The sequence below is a fragment of the Staurois parvus genome, unplaced genomic scaffold (assembly GCF_062004578.1).
Source record: "Staurois parvus isolate SC_StPar_1 unplaced genomic scaffold, SC_StPar_1.0 ptg000684l, whole genome shotgun sequence".
Lineage (NCBI taxonomy): Eukaryota > Metazoa > Chordata > Amphibia > Anura > Ranidae > Staurois > Staurois parvus.
In genome coordinates this window covers 2803199-2821564 of record NW_028318480.1, presented here as the reverse complement: position 1 = coordinate 2821564, position 18366 = coordinate 2803199, and the positions used below count along the sequence as shown (strand labels likewise).

General features: G+C 40.9%; 1 long non-coding RNA gene across 1 annotated transcript; it reads left to right on the top strand.

The window, feature by feature from the left end:
* Nucleotides 1-838: 838 nt before the first annotated feature.
* Nucleotides 839-17105, top strand: LOC149447505 (uncharacterized). The gene is made up of 4 exons (XR_016305874.1): nt 839-1026; nt 9137-9222; nt 11804-11872; nt 16861-17105. It is a non-coding gene; the product is annotated as an uncharacterized LOC149447505 (long non-coding RNA).
* The last annotated feature ends 1261 nt before the right edge of the window (nt 17106-18366 follow it).

Genomic DNA, 18366 nt, shown 5'->3' with positions numbered 1-18366 from the left:
TAGGAAACTAATACAACCATTACATCTAAGAATTGGTAAGCTACAATATAATAAATGTTTGCTTTTAGGTTTAATACTCTTTTAAGAGGTCAGGTTTTGTGCTTATGTAAAAATCTAAATGTTTTTTATTCAATGATTATAGTTGAGTCCTATTCATGAAAAATTCATTCTTTATCCCCTCTTATTTAATTTAACTTATCTTGTCTGGTGCTAACACTTTACGTGAAGTGTCAGTGGTCACCTAAAGCCCTACAGATCCTGTTTTCCAGCTCTTGAGTGCGCAGTGTGCAGGTCCGGAGGTTGACAGGGCATCAGTTGTCAGTCTCGAGACCTCTGATCGCTTGAATAAAGCTAAAGTTAAACTCAGAAAGAGTAAATACAGCTAAATAAGGCAGAAATATAAATCTTTCATGAGTAAGACTGCACAATGACTCTACTTTAAGACTGAACATTCAGATTCTTGTATAAACTGAGTCATGATTGGTTCTCTTTAAAAGCAGTGATCATTTAGGAATTGCACAGATGTTACAAAATGCTTGTGATGCTCCTATGAGGTTAAATCTGTGTGCACGTTAACCCTTTCATGTGATGCTTGGGTCAGTCACATGGTTAGTGAACATAAGGCTGTGTGTGGGCAACTTTAGCCTGAAGAAGTCATATTGTTTTGGAAGATCTGTCACATGTCAGCTCATGACTTGTGATGTCCAAATAAGAAAGAGTGCCAGATCATATCACTTTCCGTCAAGCAAGAAAAATTTGACTGTTCGGGACTTCTCCGGACAATACTGGTTTTGTAACTGGATATTTGTAGCCAAAATGGATGTGGCTCAGACACAGGGAGTGTATTCTGCACATCACACCTCCCTCCAGCTGTCAAACATAAAGGTTCAGAGACCAGACACACCTAGTACATAGTCTCCCTGGCAGCTGCTTTGCCTCATCATAAGACTTAACCCAGAGCTAGAAATACACCTTGATTCTCATCGCAACTCCAGCCAGCAGACCTAGATAACATGGATTCAAAAGGTAGGAAACGTTTTCGTATGGCTTCAATTCTGATTAGATTGTATGTGATTAATATCAATATAATCAACATATTTTTTTATTATGCAATAAGGCAGTAAACTTACATATTTGCCTTAAGCCAATTCTTGCCCAACAGTAATGCCCCTTGTCAATATAGGTAGTTGTATTATTGTACTTTAATGTTACTTTTAGCACTAGTATTATTTTGTTATGTCTGTACTAGTGACAGAGACATGGCAACCGGCCAGTCCTTCTTAGATATAATAGTAGTGACCTGATAATGAGTCTAACAATGAGTGTAACAGTGACATTAAACTGGCAAGTCTATCCTTGTAAAATGTTAGTGAAACAACAATTTCTCTGTCCTTTTCGCTTTTTTTTTTTTTTTTTTTTTAAGTCTGATGCATATGAAATATTGCATATTCCTATTTTGTGTTCTTGAAGTGAGTGAGAAAAATGCCTTATATCTCTGAGGGCACATGTTACCAAATATTAATTTGTAAAATACAAATTTCATTTAGAGATGTTTGTAAAAAAAAAATCAAAACCATTAATTTAAAAATGTACAATAAAATAAAATTGACACTTAACCATTACAGTTTCCTTTAAAGTGCATGGGGTGTGGAGTATGTTACAGATATGGAAAATAAACTTCTCTTCCAACATAGGTCACCATGTCAACTCTGACTGCTGAGTCATGTTGCATAGAATTAATTGCAGTGATGCTTGGCCCAGGGGATCATTAATTGTTCATGGCTTAGGCTGTAAACACGCTCTACACCAACCTTTCCATTACAACCCAAAAGCCTAACCTTTGTTATCTCTTTTTGAGGCTCACAGTTCAGATTGGCCTACTTCCCTTTTTATTAGGGATCATGTACTAAAAGCCTAAACAATGCCACATCATAATGCCCTTAGGTCCTCTGTTCTGGTTTGCTGCTCCCACCAGGAGTGTAGGAGCCCTGAAATGCTTGTTTGCTGGACCAGGTTTCCATGATATGGCCAGTAACTATTTCTCCGTCATATCTGAATCTCCATCACAGCCCAAGGTGGATACTTGGTAACTGTAAAAATAAATAAAAGAGAGCACATCAGCCTAGTGCATTATCCCACAAAATTTAATGAAAAAAACTATATAAATTCTACTCACAAACACATCAGTTAAAATCACTTATTGAGCCACTCGTCTGTAGCTCAGTAGTCCTAGACTTGACAATCTCCAGAATATAGGGGGACCTCACCTGGCTAACACATTTTGAAGGAACCTCCTTCTTCATCAGAGCCAAACTAAATGATTTTGACTCTGTGCTTGTGAGTAGAATTTATGTTGTTTTTTTATTAAATTTTGTGAAATAATGCACTAGGCTGGAGAGCCCTCTTTTGTTCATTTTTATTGTTTCTCAAGAACACTTCGCAATCCTAAAGAGCGACAAGGCTTTGAGTAATTACCCCTGTAATGTGGAGTATTGTCTATACCTATGCCAGGCTATTACACTTATGTGCAGGAGATTTTTGCTGCTGGTGAATTCTTTGCAAGGCAGAGGCATGGACTCATATAGCATATCTAAATCCAAAAACAAAACTGTAATGCAGCTTGCTAATTCTTAAAGTGGAAGATAAAATGAATGCTAATTATGCTTAAAAATGTTCCCTTTCCCCTCTTCCTACCGTTTTTGCATACCCTGTATGAAAAAGATTTGTGTATTTATCTATTTTTAATCTGGTCCGATCACATGATCAAGCAGCCCTAGCTCCCCCATGCCAGTGAGCAGCTGCTGCAGGGAAGAGGAGGGTGCACTGACAATGGGGTCGGGCCATGGGAGCCAATTGGTGAAATCATGGCCCCAGTAATTCACAGCTGTTGCCAAGCGCTCCCCTACACAGGGAAGCCAGAACTCCTGAATCACGGGATCAGACCAGAAAAAAAAAACCCTGTAAATATATACATCTTTTATACAGGGTTTATAGGCTACAATATATTATTTTTTCCTTTTAAGTTTGGATGCACTTTAACTTAAGGACTGCTTGATGCTATAATAATTAAATAAAAATTTCAGAAGGTCATTAGTCCAGTGAGGAAAAAAAATCCAACTACATAGATTTTTTTGTCTGAGACCTTCAAGAGACATTTTGTAAGAACATTCTTTCCCACAATCTTTGTTATGCTGACTCATATTAATCAGATTGTTCAATGGAATAACCATTACACCTTTTAAAATATAAGTGAACCTTTAAAAATAAATAAATGCACATTTTTTGCAGGTAAAGAAATATGCATTTATTATTATTTTGTTAGTAGCCTGAGAAGCATTGTCCCCAAGATCAGCAGATCATGGGTGTAATGCCACGGTCTTGCAGACTGTGTATCCTTCTGCCTGTACCTCCAATACGGGAAGGCAGTTACACAATGACGGGAAGCTCAATGAACTACCTAGAGAGCTTAATAGCGCTCTGGCAGTTCATTGAGAATTACAAGCCGACAGCTGCAAAGGTAGTTTTCCCTTTCACAGAATATTGTGAATGAATGATGAGGCTGGGTGGCCGGAGCCCTGCATTTTTTTCAGATTGCGACAGCCAGCGGGGTGAGAAGATCCCCTGCTAATTGTCAAAACAGAGGAAGGAGGCCAGTGCATCTGTAAAATGTTACATGTTACACCCTGAATATGAGTGTAACATCTAACCTGTTACAAAAGGTGAACATATTCTTAGAGCTTGTTCACACTTAACTAAATTTCTGCTCTTACCAAATGCTCCTATAGGTTTAGTATTTTAGACAGGCGTTAATGAGCTTTAGTATGGGCGTTAGACAGGCATTAATGAGCTTTAGTATGGGCATTAGACAGGCGTTAATGAGCTTTAGTATGGGCATTAGACGGGCATTAATGAGCTTTAGACTGGCTTTTTACATGCGTTAAAAATACTCCCCAAACGCCCTATGTGCAGTTTTGCAGCATTTTATAAGCATTTGGCAAGTGTTAAAACCACACCACAAACTAAATAAACTGTAATGTTATTAATGCTCCACAACTGCACCACAAATGTCTGCCAGGGCGTTTGAGGAGCGTCACCATAGACTTGAATGGGAGGCATTGAAAGGCTTCAAACTCCTCCTGACTCGATGTGAGGCTTCGATTTTGAAGCAATGTGATGCTAACGCTTGATGTTTTGATAATGTGAACAAAACTGTGTGCTGCCCATAGTATCATTTGCATAGGCATTTGAGGAGCATTAAAAACGCACTGGCTTTGAAATCCAGTGTGAACTTGGCCTTAAAGTGGTAGTAAACTGCAACTTGAAAAAAATATTAAAAACTTCCCTACAAGATAATGTCATAATGTGCTAGTATGCATCACATACTAGCTCATTTTGAAGGACTTACCGTAAAACGAAACCCTCCAGCGGTGCACTGTCACAGCTGCAGAGGCTTCCATCTTCACCCAGTCTTCCTTCGGGGTTCGCGAGCTGTCTGACTGGCCGAGGCACAATGACGTCACTCCCGCGCATGTGCGCGGGAGTCTCGGACCACAGCACAGTGCTCTGAAGGAAAGGCACGGGTATGCCATTCCATCAGAGTGCATGCGTCGCCTGTCAAACAGAGCGAATATCTCCTAAACTGTGCACATTTAGAAGATATTCATTTTACCTACAGGTTAGCTTTATTATAAGCATACCTGTAGGTAAAAGATACAAAAGTGGGTTTACTTCCACTTTAAATTATAATAATGACTGACATTGATTACATTCAGTTTTGAGAAGTTTATAAAATTGTTTCAGCATTATTTCGATCAATTATAAATAAAAAAAAAGGGGGGGGGGGGGGGCATAATGTTGGCTGCTGGCTTCTGATTGACATTTGTGTTTGAAAGAGATTGGATAAACACAGCCGAATTTACCATTGGTGATGTATTGCATGGTGGTTTATGCTATCTCAGTAGTTTAACAATCAAACTAAATGGTCAATCAAATAACAATTCCATGTACATTTGGCCTGCAGCAGACAAAATATACAGACTCAAAACCTAATTTCCTGAGATTGTCCCTGGCCCAGTACTCTGCCCTTGGAAGAACATTACATCAAGGCGTGCCTTAGGGACAGCGATAACATTTAGTCAAGTATAGAAATAAATGACAGCAGGGTGTGGCCAAAGGAAGATTATTTCTACATTTGTAAGAATATTAATATGTTAATTACAATATTCTAGAAGCCTTGATATTGATAAGTCAACTGTGACATTATGCATCATACTGACAAGAAAGTGTTGGAGAATGACTAATGTATATGAAACATCCATGCATACTGTAATAGTGGGGCTATGTAGGAAACAACTATTACAGCATGAAAAGATCTCCATCATTGGCATATATTCAAAATGGAGAAAAGAAAATGTGAACTCTGCAGTCCATCAGTCTGAATAAAAGAATTCTTTTCATCTATGCACCACTTACTTTACTGAACTAGTCACTTTGACTGAAACTATATTATAATATGTATACTATATTGGTATACAGAGAACATATTGGTGGGATTTTACTGATCAATTCTATTTACATTTCTATTTTAGTTTTACACAATTAGGGACTAACCTATGGTAAAATGTTTCATTGCTTATTTAAAGTGGAATTTAAGGCTAGAACTAACTAAGCTTAAAACTGCTCCCACCCCATTCTGACATCTCTATTAACTACCCTATACAAGGAAGATGCATATTCTTACCTATCCTCAAGGTGCTCGGGTCCAGTCATATGATCTTCCCAGCAATTGGCTTCTGGGGAGGGGAGAGAGCGCCAACAAGGGATGGAATGCCTGTGTGGTGAATTCACCCATAGGCTTCTTTTACTCCATCTGTTGTAAGCTGTCACTCCACTCCCCTGAAGCTGGTTGCTGAGAGTCAATCATGTGACCGGACCAGAGCGCCCTGAGAATAGGTAAATATAAGCATCTTCCTTCTACAGGGTAGTTAATATAGGCCTTAGAAGGGTAGTGGGAGTTGTTTTAAGCTTAGATATTTCTATCCTTGAATTCCACTTTAAATTCTTTATTTTACTGATAAAATTTGTACATCTAGCATGAAGGTGATTTGGTTTGGGATGGATACTCCGACTATGCCATTTTGTAGGCAGGGCCTAATAGGCCTGTGCACTAGGGCTAACTTTGCCAGAGGCATGCTCATCAATGCCTAGGACTAGGTGGGAACTGCTGTCATGTGCACGGTCTAACATTACGGCCTTAGAGATGAGCATACACAGCATGTAGAATGAAGCTGAGTTTCTAGTACAGTGCTGTCCCATAGCTCTACATACAGTGACTATTATGTGTTATTTTTGGTGTGACAGGCAGAGCCGCACCACTTCCACTAGCCAGTGTACCTTTGTTACCTCGCTTCCCGTAACAGAATGGGATCCTGCCAGACACATAGTGCATATCACATGCGTGTCCTGTGTTAATTCTGCCTGTACCATACAGTTAGGCTGAGGACATCCGTAATGCTGGTCTGTTCCCGGGTGCTATGGGAGATGGACTGCTGGTGAGGGAACCCAAATAGTGACTCCCTCTCTACCAGAGGACACTACACCTCACCTAGGTACCACACCTCAACTGGTTGCCTAGTGTCTTAGATATTACTGAGTTACTGATGGCAACAACCTTGTTCTTCTTTAGCATACACTTGACACTAGATTCTTTATACATCTCTAGTACTATTAAAGGCCCAGGTTCTTTAATACGCTGTCTGGAGTTTGCATGTTCTCCCTGTGCCTGCGTGGGTTTCCTCCAGGTACTCTGGTTTCCTCCCAAACTCCAAAGACATGTTGGTAGTTTAATTAGATCCTGTCTAAATTGGCCATAGTATGGATATGTATGAATGTGAGCTAGAGACCTTTGGTTGTACACTCCTTGAGGGTTAGGGACTGATGTGAATGTACAATATATACAGTTAGGTCCATATATATTTGGACACAGGTGCAATTTTAGATTTTTTCAGATATTGACCAAAACATATTCAAGCTATAGTTATACTATTTAATTACTGATCACCTATAGCAAACATGATTTAAGTGAAAATGGTCCATTTCTCCTAACCCTGACTGACTAATGATTGTCCCAGACCCTTCAGCAGAGAGAGTCCATTACTGGTGGCAAAGTCCAGAGGAGGTGGTATGTTCCATGGCTGGTGGCATCTTGGGATACTCTGAAGCAAGGATCTTCAGGAGCAGATCAGGAGCAGTACACACAGGACGGCGGGTATCCAGAACAGCAGAAACCCCAGGCCCAGGGCTAGAGCTCTCTGTGTAGTCACTGGAGATTACATTCTGTGGCTTGTCTGTGACTTCTTCAGCAGCTCCTGTGCGCAAAGCCCTTCCCCCTTTTATTTACAGCATGGGGAAAAGAGGCAAAGCCCACACATTGCAGGAACTACATTAACCCTTCCCTAACCTGGACCAGTCGCTATTTTACTTTACCCAGCATTTCAATCTGCTTACAGATTTTGCAGATTGATCTGGGCTCTCTAAAGAAAGAGCTTGGAACCAGGGCTTCTTTTCAGCCGGAATGCGGGGGAACGCAGTTCTGGCACCTCCAGCATTAAATGTATGTAATCACAAGGGGTGCTGGAGTGTATTGGAAGGTCTATTGATGCTGGAGGATCTATTGTCACTGGAGGGGATCGATTTTTTCATGGTGGTCTCTTGTTGCTTGGGAGGTCTATATTTGCTGGGAGGTCAATTGTTGCTGGAACGGATCTACTGTTGACGAAGGGGTCTATTGTTGCTTGCTGATTGGAGATCTATGGTTGCTGGGGTGGCATTTTGTTGCGGGGGTCCATTGTTGCTGGGGGGGGGGGGACTATTGTTTCTGGCTGCAGGAAACCATTTTACTGCTTTTCTTATCAATAACAAATTCCATATAAAATTATATTTGGCTATTTTCTAAAAGGGGTGGTACTGGGAGGTGGGTAGGGGGTGGAACCAAGGGACAGCGCTCGGAAGTGATTAGGGGGTAGAACCAAGGGACAGTGCTCGGAAGTGGGTAGGGGTTGGAACCAAGGGACAGTGCTCTGAAGTGGGTAGGGGTGGAACCAAAGGACAGTGCTCTGAAGTGGGTAGGGGGTAGAACCAAGGGACAGTGCTTGGAAGTGGGTAGGGGGTAGAACCAAGGGACAGTGCTTGGAAGTGGGTAGGGGGTGGAACCAAGGGACAGTGCTCTGAGGTGGGTAGGGGGTGGAACCAAGGGACAGTGCTCTGAGGTGGGTAGGGGGTGGAACCAAGGGACAGTGCTCTGAGGTGGTAGGGGGTGGAACCAAGGGACAGTGCTCTGAGGTGGTAGGGGGTGGAACCAAGGGACAGTGCTCTGAGGTGGGTAGGGGGTGGAGACAAAGGGTGAATGAGAAGAGGGGAGTTCCTGCACCTATTCTCTGAGAAAAAAAAGCCCTGCTCAGAACTGTCTGCTTACTACCTGACTATACAAAATAGGAAGGTAGTTGGGTTTGTCCATCCTCAGCTGTTTGTGTAATCTGAGCTTCTCAAGACAGGTTATTTACAGAAAAGCATAAAAGTCAACCTGGGAAATTGTGTAGAGGAGAATAGCATTGCATCTGCTGCCTACAAACCAAGTTGCATGTTAATGAAAATGATTAAATAAATGCCTAATCATGCGTCTTATCTGCAAGTGAAATAGTACATATAATAGGCATATATACCGGTCCCGGTAATGATACATAACTGTCATATGTAGAGGATTACATTCATGTTTAGGGTATAGGACAATGCTTACATGGTAATGAGGCACCAGCCAAAACATTTTTCAGGAAATGCCCCGTAGTTCATCTTTTAGGAGGCATTTAGGAGGCACTCTGACTTCAAACCTGATTTCAGCTTACTGGCATTTAGGATCATGTACACAATAAACATACTACTGAGAAAAGGTGTTTTGTGAACTGTACATATACAAATAACATATAATTTCATATTTTAGCTAGCTGTGTACAATTGAGTGTGGAAGGACCCATACACGGTGACCCAGAGCTGTAATTTCAATTAACTGCAGGAAAGGAAAGTTTGTGTGTTGCTCATTGCATCTAATATAGTACATGAATTATTTCATATTCTTTTTCAGACAAAAAGAAGCATGAAGAGTTAAAAAAAGATGCCCATGGCCATGCACATGGTCATCATGGAGAAGGACACTGTAAAGGACACAAGGTACAATTTTGTGCACCGCCATAACACCTGGCCTTCACAATGACAACCATAGCTAAAGAAAACTCAGCGGGTTCATTTTTTTTATCATTTCACCTGGAGAGATGTTAAAGCATAAGCTCAATGGGAAATAGCGGGTACACACATATGAAATAGTGCAGCCTCTGTTCAGTATTTCTAAACTAAAAAAGGATTTTTATTTTCATGCACCTGGCAGCTTTCTGGGAAACGAAAGAGGGACACCTTTAAAAAGTATATGTCCAGCCAAAACATTGTTTTTATGATGCTCATACACTAGGTGAAAAATTGTCTGAAAATCCATCATTTGGACAGTTCATTTGTTTTTCGTTCCAGTTAATGGGCACAAATAGAAAATAATTTTTTAACTTTTTTTGAGACACAAAATCAAAGGAAAAGGTTGGGAAACTTCTGTCAAACGGACCATAAATTAAAAGGTTAATGTATTTCTTGCCTCTTAGCTATTTATTTCAGGTACTTGTATAGCACCATCAATTTACACAGTGCTTTACATATATATTTTACATTCACATCAGTCCCTAACCCTCAAGGGGTGTACAATCTACAGTCCCTAACGTACATTCATACATACACATACTAGGGCCAATTTAGACAGGATCCAAGTTAAATATCAAATGGTTTGTACTGTCATATGTGACAAAACAAATAAAAAACTGACTCTTTTATGTCCATTGAATGAGATTTATCGTTCAAAATCCATTTGATACATGATGGCAAAATCGTTGGCTTTCGCAGCTGAGTGTTTGTTATTGGAAAACAAGTTTGAACGATTTTTCAACCAGTGTATGGCCAGCATTAGATTCAGGCACAGTAAGGAAAGGTTAAAGTGATATTTAAGGATCATTTAATTTTCTGGTTTTCATATGCTGCTGAAATAAGTTAATGGGAGCTCTGCTCTTTTCTCCTGTCAAGTTTTCCTTTTCATCTATATCAGATGGTCCCTCTAAGCACAGGCCACTACATCCAGATTGAAGTTGGTTCAGTCCCCTTGTAGATTCCCATGAGAGGGGGGAGGATAGTTGGAACCCACTCCCCTGCTCCCCCCTCTTTTCTCCTCCATGCTGGACAGCGTATGTGAGATACTCAGAGCGCAGGCTCCCCACCCCTACCTGAAAGTTTGAGAAAGCGGCGCTCTGAGACCTTGAGTCGGAGGTGGTGTGCAGATAGCTCGGCAAGTGTTTGTACAGACTGAGCTAATCATGTACAAGGCAGTGTTTAGAAGGGTTCTATTAGTGCAGGGGTAGGCAACCTGCGGCTCTCCAGCTGTTGCAGGACTACAAGTTCCATCATGCCTCTGCAAGTCATAGCTGTAACTGTCTGTTTTGTAATGTTGCAATGCCTCATGGGAAATGTAGTTCCACAACAGCTAGAGAGCCGCAGGTTGCCTACCCCTGTATTAGTGTAATAGCTTAAACAAAATTGCACTGAAAAGTAGAATTAAACTTTCACATAAAAAAATATAATAAAAAGTGGCCCACAGGAGCTTTATGCCATAATGTACTAGTATGCACCGGATATTAGCACAGGCAGGGAGAAGAGTTTATGATAGAAGAGACTGATAGGGTATCTTCTGTCATAAAAATCATACCATTCTACCTGTCAGAGGCTTTTGTTATTAAAAAAAAATAAAAACATCTGCCTTTAATATCACTTTAAGCTAAATGAAAAATAATCATATCATACTTACTGTACCTGCTCTGTGCAATGGTTTTGCACAGAGCTGCCCTGATCCTCCTCTTCTCAGGTCCCCTGCTGGCAGTCCTGGCCCCTCCCTCCTGCCGAGTGCCCCCAGAGCAGGCAGCTTGCTATGGGGGAACCTGAGTTGCTGCCCTGAGTATCCACTCACAAACTAGCATGGCTCAGCCTTGCCCCTGCTCTCTCATTGGCTCACTGGCTTTGATTGACAGTGGCGGGAGCCAATGGCTCCCGCAGATGTCCTAGCCAATGAGAAGGAAGAGTCCCTGGAGAGCTGCTGCTCTCGTACACATCACTGGATCAAAAAGCGGCTCAGGTAAGAATTAGGCTTCTGCACACAGAAGGGTTTTACCTTCATGCATTCTATGCATGAAGGTAAAAAACCTTGAGCCCTCTGTTTCCTCTTGTACCAAATTGTATTGTAATTGTAATGTCTTCCTTCATTATATAAAGTGCTGCGCAAACTGCTGGTGCTATATAAATCCTGTATAATAATAATAATAAATAATAATAATTTACAACCACTTTAATTCCGCTTTATTACCACTTTAAACATTCTGTCAAGTTTCATTGCTCTCCTCATAGACATTATTCTTCGCTTCCTGTCCTGGAGACAATATATGACCGATCACCAGAACAGGACATGCAGGGAAACCTCCAAGAAGACCATAAAAAAAGACTTAAATACTGCAAAAAAAAAGTCTTTATTTATTTACGGGAGGTATGGGCAGACAGCTCTTCCAACTTCAAGCAGGCTTTTATTTCTATCTGTGACCACTTCCCTCTTCTCCAGAGATTTTGCTGGACTGACACATGAAACATATTTTAATTCATTTTTGTATCATTATAGGGGGAGCATAAACATTCCAGCTCCAGTGATTCTAGTTGCAGCTCAAGTGATAGTGAATGTGAAGGAAAGGTAAGTGTCAAGCGTATGGCCTTAATGTTACCACTACTCGGCACTCTATTTGTTTTTGCTTTGGAACTGATGATGTTGGAGAAGAGAACCTTACCAACCATTCAAATGTTTTCTTTTTTTTTTAATTAGAAAAGTGTCAGCTGGAATATAAACATTTTTTGAAAAACAATTTTTACAGCTAATAGTTTAGTGTGTGATCCTTAGAAAGGACTGTAAAGCCGCCTTATTATGCATGCCTTGTATAAACCCTGAAAGATAAATATATATATTTACCTTCTAAAAATGGTATGTAGTACCCTGGTTTGCAGCCAGGAAAATATGTGGAACCTCCGGAAGTGGAATGTTTGTAGTTGGGATGAGCTAAATCCAGAGCTACAGAAGCCAATGAAGGAAAATGATGCAGTTTTGAAGAGAGTAGAAGCATTTAGTATATTAATTCCTCTGGAGGAAATATAAAAGGGTAATAGCTAGGCATCCTCAGTAAGAACATTTTTTGAGTTATTAACCAACATGCTTCCAGAACCATTTTTTCCTTGTTTTTACATGTTAAAATGCACATTTAAGGCCTGAAGATTAGTTAACCCCCCCTAACATTATATGCAGTATTTTATAAAACAGACTCTGGAGAATAAAATGGCGGTAGTTGCAATTTTTTATGCCACATGATTTTAGTGCACATTTATCAAACTCAAGTGAAAGTGATTGGGCGGTTTTACAAGCACTCGGTCAACTTCCACCCAAAAGCTCATTACCTGTTCTAAAAACGTAAACACATTCTTGGCTGCTGTTTAAAATCCCTGTCTACCAGCTGCAGTTTATAAATGGTGCTGTAAGGGCTCGTTCACACTTGACTTTAGTTCTAACTCTTGCCAAATGCCCCTATAGCGTTTGACAGGTGTTAGACAGGCATTTTAGAAGCATTTTTAATGCTCCCCAAACACCCTATGCACGGTTTTGAGGCATTTGATAGCCATTTTGCCAAGCATTAAAACCGCACCACAAATGCCTATAATGAAGTTAAATGGTATAAACGCTCTGCAACCGCCTCGCAACTGCCTCGCCTGCCAGGTGTTTGAGGAGCGGCACCATAGACTTGAATTAGAGGCTTCAACTCTTCCTGACTCGACATGAGGCATCAGTTTTGCCACGACGCTAACGCTTCAGTGTGAACAGTACTGTGTGCTGCCATGTGCAGAATTTTCATAGGCCTTTGAGAAGCATTAAAAACACCTCCCAAATGCCTGTCTGACGCCTGCTGACAAAGCTAGTGTGAACGTAACTTGAGACTGGTGGTTAATGAAACATTTTTTGTGAAAATAATTTTTTTTACTTAAATTTATTTCATAACTCGGTCCAGTGGTGATCCTAGCTCAAAGTCATCCTGAGAATGTATGCTGAGCAGGGATGGACTGACAACTCATGGGGCCCCTCTGTCCTTGCCCAAACTCAAAAAAGCCTATGAAAAAGGTACCAGGGGCATCTCATGGGGCCCCCTACTGACGCTGGGCCCTGGGGCAGTGCCCGAGTTTCCAAATGGTTAGTCCGCCCTGATACTGAGCTGCACAAAGTCAGCAAAGTTTACATTCTAAACAAGATGGCAAACAGGCCTGCCTGCTCACAATTTTTTATTTTGTCACTTTAGTTCCCCTTTAAAGCAGCTAAACACATTCTCAGGTGCATCAACACAAAACGCGAGTAAAGTCCTTGTTTTCTTTAGAAAGCAGACCTAACTTGAGTAGAAAAGCCCGTCAGCATGCTGCAGAGAATGACCCTTTCTCTCTGTGTGGAAGCAGAGGTCTCCCTGTAGAGGTCCAACACACTTCCTGTTGAATTAGAGCCAGATCTCTTCAATCAGCACTGTCTGAGTCTGAGCTTTGATGACTACAGAGCTATAGATCAGACTCAGTAGGAGATGTGTTTAACCTATGCAATGGGACCACTGCTTTCCCACACAAAGCAAAGGTCTCACTCTACAGACAGGGGACATGCTTTTCTTTAGAGGCTGTGTCTGCTTTAGAAAGAAAACAATTTGAACTCTTTCTGGGGAACTTATAAAAGACAACGTTCAGATTTCCATCGGGTTGCAGCACTGAAGGTGTTGGTGTTCACATACTGGACACTCCTTCCTCAATGTGCTCTCTCCCTTCCAAATCTCTATGTCCATCACACTGATGGGTGCATGGCTGAAGACTTTTATACTAAGAGTGGACAGAGCCTGCTGGGGAACTAGAGACTCCATCAGGTCCAATTTACTTTTGATTGACAGCACATGGCAGGGGCAGATTAATAGCCACTATTCAGTCCAATAGTGACTTCAAAATTGGCTCACTGTTGTGTGCTGTCAGTCAAAAGTAAATTAGTCTTTCAGTTCGCCATCAGGCATTGTCCACCCAAGAACAGGTAATTTCCCAAATATGGGCATTGCCATATTTGGGCAATGACATCACCTGTATTCCTAGCCCCTTTGTTTACATTTAGCTTTCAGCCAGGGAATCTCCTGGTGAACAGATAAATGGCGATGGAGGTACAGTACTATGTGAGAGGGTCTCACATACATGACAACTTCCCAGCATAGACATGGCCCACTCTGACTACTGGCATACCTCTATATGACAGCTCAGAGCTGGCCTTATTCATCATCAATTTTCTAATCTGCAAACTGACAGTAATTCATAGTTACATAGTTAGTCTGGCTGAAAAAAGACAAACGTCCATCCAGTTCAACCATTAAAAAAAAAGTTATAATCCTATACCAACAGTTGATCCAGAGGAAGGCAAATTAAAAAAAAAACAGATAGGTTCATAAAGTGGCAGCAGTAAGAACTACCTGAATTTGCCGCATGTGTTGATAATGTTACAGACACTCATGCCACAAATACTTGCCTGAATTAGGTACAGATAGTTCTTAAAGGCAAAGTTCACCTTTAAAAAAAAAAAAACATTTTATATATATGCACTTTTTTTGCATTTATTATTTTTTTTAAAGAGCCTGTAAAGCATTGCACCCACAATCAGCAGATAGCGGGCGTACTGTCAGGCTCCTGCAGACTCTAAAGGTAGTTGTCCACTCACCAGCGCCCTCGCAGTTCATTGAGAACCACAAGGAAAACTGTGAATGAATGATGCACCACATGGCTGCACTATTTTTAGTGGAATCTAGAGTCGGGGAGAGAGGTGGATGATTCTGAACATGTTACGTGTTCCACCCTAAATACGGGTGTGACATGTTCAGAAAAGTGAACTATAAAGAAACTACTTCCAGAAATAAGTTGGTAGGACTTTATTAGACTCCCCTGCTTACATTTTGATGCACAAGGAATGCATTTAGGGGAATTAAACTGAGGGATCAATTTAGATATAATTCACTTCAGATATAATTCATTGCTCTGGACAATGACCACAGAGGAAAGATCCTTCATCACTGTTAAAGAAATTTCTCTACACAGTTCCTATCCAGCTATTCCTCCGTTTCATCTGTATAATGTTTGACATTACTAAGGATGAAAATTGCCCTTGAAATCTGAAATTCTAACACCAGGTCTTTAGGAAATATAAGAAATATATGGGAAATGGAAAATCCATCAATATTTAACAATTTTATTTTCAGAGTAAGACTTTGTTCACACATGGGAGCCCTCTGAAGAGCGATCAGCGGTGGATCATTTTCAGAGGGTGTTTCAAAGGCAGTGAGGAGGCATTATGTCACCTGTTTAAACCCCTACAAGCCCACACTACTGCACCGCAACTTCATATATTATATGTGGCCACGGCACTGCCCTATTCACTTGAGTGGGTTGTATTTGCCAAGTGCTAAGGCCTGCTGAATACAACAGAGGCACCATTTTTGCCGTGGCATGTGCATACCCCTGTATGGCTACATCTGCAGCTTAGGGGGAGTAGTTGGGATCTTTTAAAAATCACAGCTGAACCACCCCCAACCTCAAATGTGATCTAAGCCTTACAGACAATGGACATTGTGATGTCATCTACCCAACATGTGCTGCCCTGGCACAGAGTTCTGAAACCATGCCAAGGCAATGCATGATGAGACTGTGTTTAAGAGAAATCCTAAATCCAATTCTACTTCACACTGACCACAGGTGTCACTCCCTTGGCATTGCCACCATTCACAGAACATCTACTTTTTTCAGTGAGTACATGGCATTTTCTGATTGGTAGAGGTGAAGATTGTGACATCACAGCCACTCCTCTCCACCTTGTCCAATCAGAGAATGGCTTGTATTAATTGAAAACAAAATACTAAATACTATACCTGGTGCTAGTGCCAAAGGAGAGATCCCCCTGACGTCAGTGTGTAGAGGAGACCACTCGAGCAGGGCTCAGAAGTTTGAGGTTAACACTGTAGTAGCACCAACTGTGATTGTCAGCTTCCCCAGCGGCCCCTCAGGTATCAAATATTGTATGCATAGTTAGATCGGTCCAAGCTGGAACAAATAAGAACTAAATGTAAAAAATACCAAACTGTAAACAGGCAGACTTTTTACTGCAGAAGAGACAAGCAATGTCCTTTCTGCAATAAAGTACACTTACCTGCCTATTCGCAATCCTCTGCATAATCTACATTGAGCAGCTTGTGCTAGGATGACTGCATGTTGGAACATGTGTAGGAGTTATGTCACCCTGCACTGCCCAATCAAAACAGATGAAGACTGGTGCCAGGAAGATCCTGGGGAGAAGATGCTGGCACCAGTGAGGGACCTTGCAGGCCCTTGGAATTAAGGTAAGTATCTGTGCCTTTAGTTCCACTTTAAGTATGCAGTAAAGATCATACTTCCAAGTTCACTGTTAAAGGAAACCTGTATCGAGAGAAATATGGAGGCTGCCTTTGTTGGCCTCTTGCTGGCTGCCAGTCTCTGCTACACAAGAAGTGAGAATCTCCCCTACGGCTACAAAACTGTATGCATACTTACATTACTCCACTACTTTAATAAACTGTAGGAACTAACTCTGAGGTTCTGTACTGGCAGCACCACGGAGAAGGCCACGAGCATAAGAAAAAGGAAAAGAAACTGCATAAGGAGAAGAAGCCTAAGGACAGCAAGGAGAAAAAAGAAAAGAAAGAGAAAAAGGAAAAATGTGAGAAGAAACACTAATCAGAGAATATTTACAGATAAAAATACAATTGTGTCTGTATTCTACACATTTAATGTGATGTATTGCTCATACATTTTATGTACAACATTTAATCATTAAATTACCATTTCCTCTTGTACTTCTTATTTTCTAAGCACTACAGTTAGATCTGATAAGTCATATATGAGGGGCATTCAAATCAACCTTGGGCTTTTGTGTTTATAGTGCATCCAGAAAGTAATCACAGTGCTTAACTTTTGTCACATTCTGTTATATCACAGCCTTATTCCAAAATGGATTCAATTCATTTTTCCCCTCAACATTCTACAAACAATACCCTATAATGACAACATGAAAGAAGTTCATTTTGAAATCTTTGCAATTTATTAAAAATAAAAAACAAACACATGTACATAAGTATTCATAGCCTTTGCCATGATACTCAAAATTGAGCTCTGGTGCATCCTGTTCCCACTGATCATCATGTTTCCACAATTTGATTGGAGTCCACCCATGGGAAATTCAGTTGATTGGACATGATTAGGAAAGGCATAAACCTGTCTATTTACGGTCCCACAGTTAACAGTGCATGTCAGAGCACAAACCAAGCCACGAAGTCCAAGGAATTCTCCAAAGACCTCTGAGACAGGATTGTATCAAGGCACAGATCTGGGGAAGGGTACAGAAACATTTCTGCAGCATTGAAGGTTCCAATGAGCACAGTGTTTCGAAGAATTGACTCTTCCTTGGCTCTGAGGAAGAGGCAAGTCCACGAAACGTGTTAGCCTATTGGAGGTCCATTGTTCCTATGTGGATAGCCACATTATGTGGACTGGACAGTGCTGTTCTTTATGATGAGCTTTTACATTTTCATCTTTTGTGAGTATATTACCTATCATCTTTTTCAATACATGTTATTTAAGGTAATGCACTAGGCCAGTGCGCCCTCTCTTTGTATCATATGTCTTACTGCAGCTGAGTGTCTCATCACCATACTGTGCTTGAAGTCTTTTGTAGATATCCATGGAGTTTACGCCTTCGTTCACAAGAAACCACATCACGTTGTTCCACACACACACTAACACTCTTGTCTGCCATCTTGATTAATGTTCTCTGGACTGGCCCGCAACATGTGCTCCACCTATCAGTAATAGGACACTAGTATCCCTTTTTATACCTGTAAAATTGAAAGTTCCGGTTTCACTTGAACTCCCCTCATATATTAAAGGTCTAGTGACACAATCATCTGTCAAAAGGTGCTTAACACATATTCACAATATAAGTAATAAGTATCCATGATATCTTTTGGTGAACTACTAATGTCGTCGAGAACAAATTGCCCCTATGGTAAAGTGACAGTGACTTTTTCATGCACAGGGTCACTGTGCATTGGGCATGTT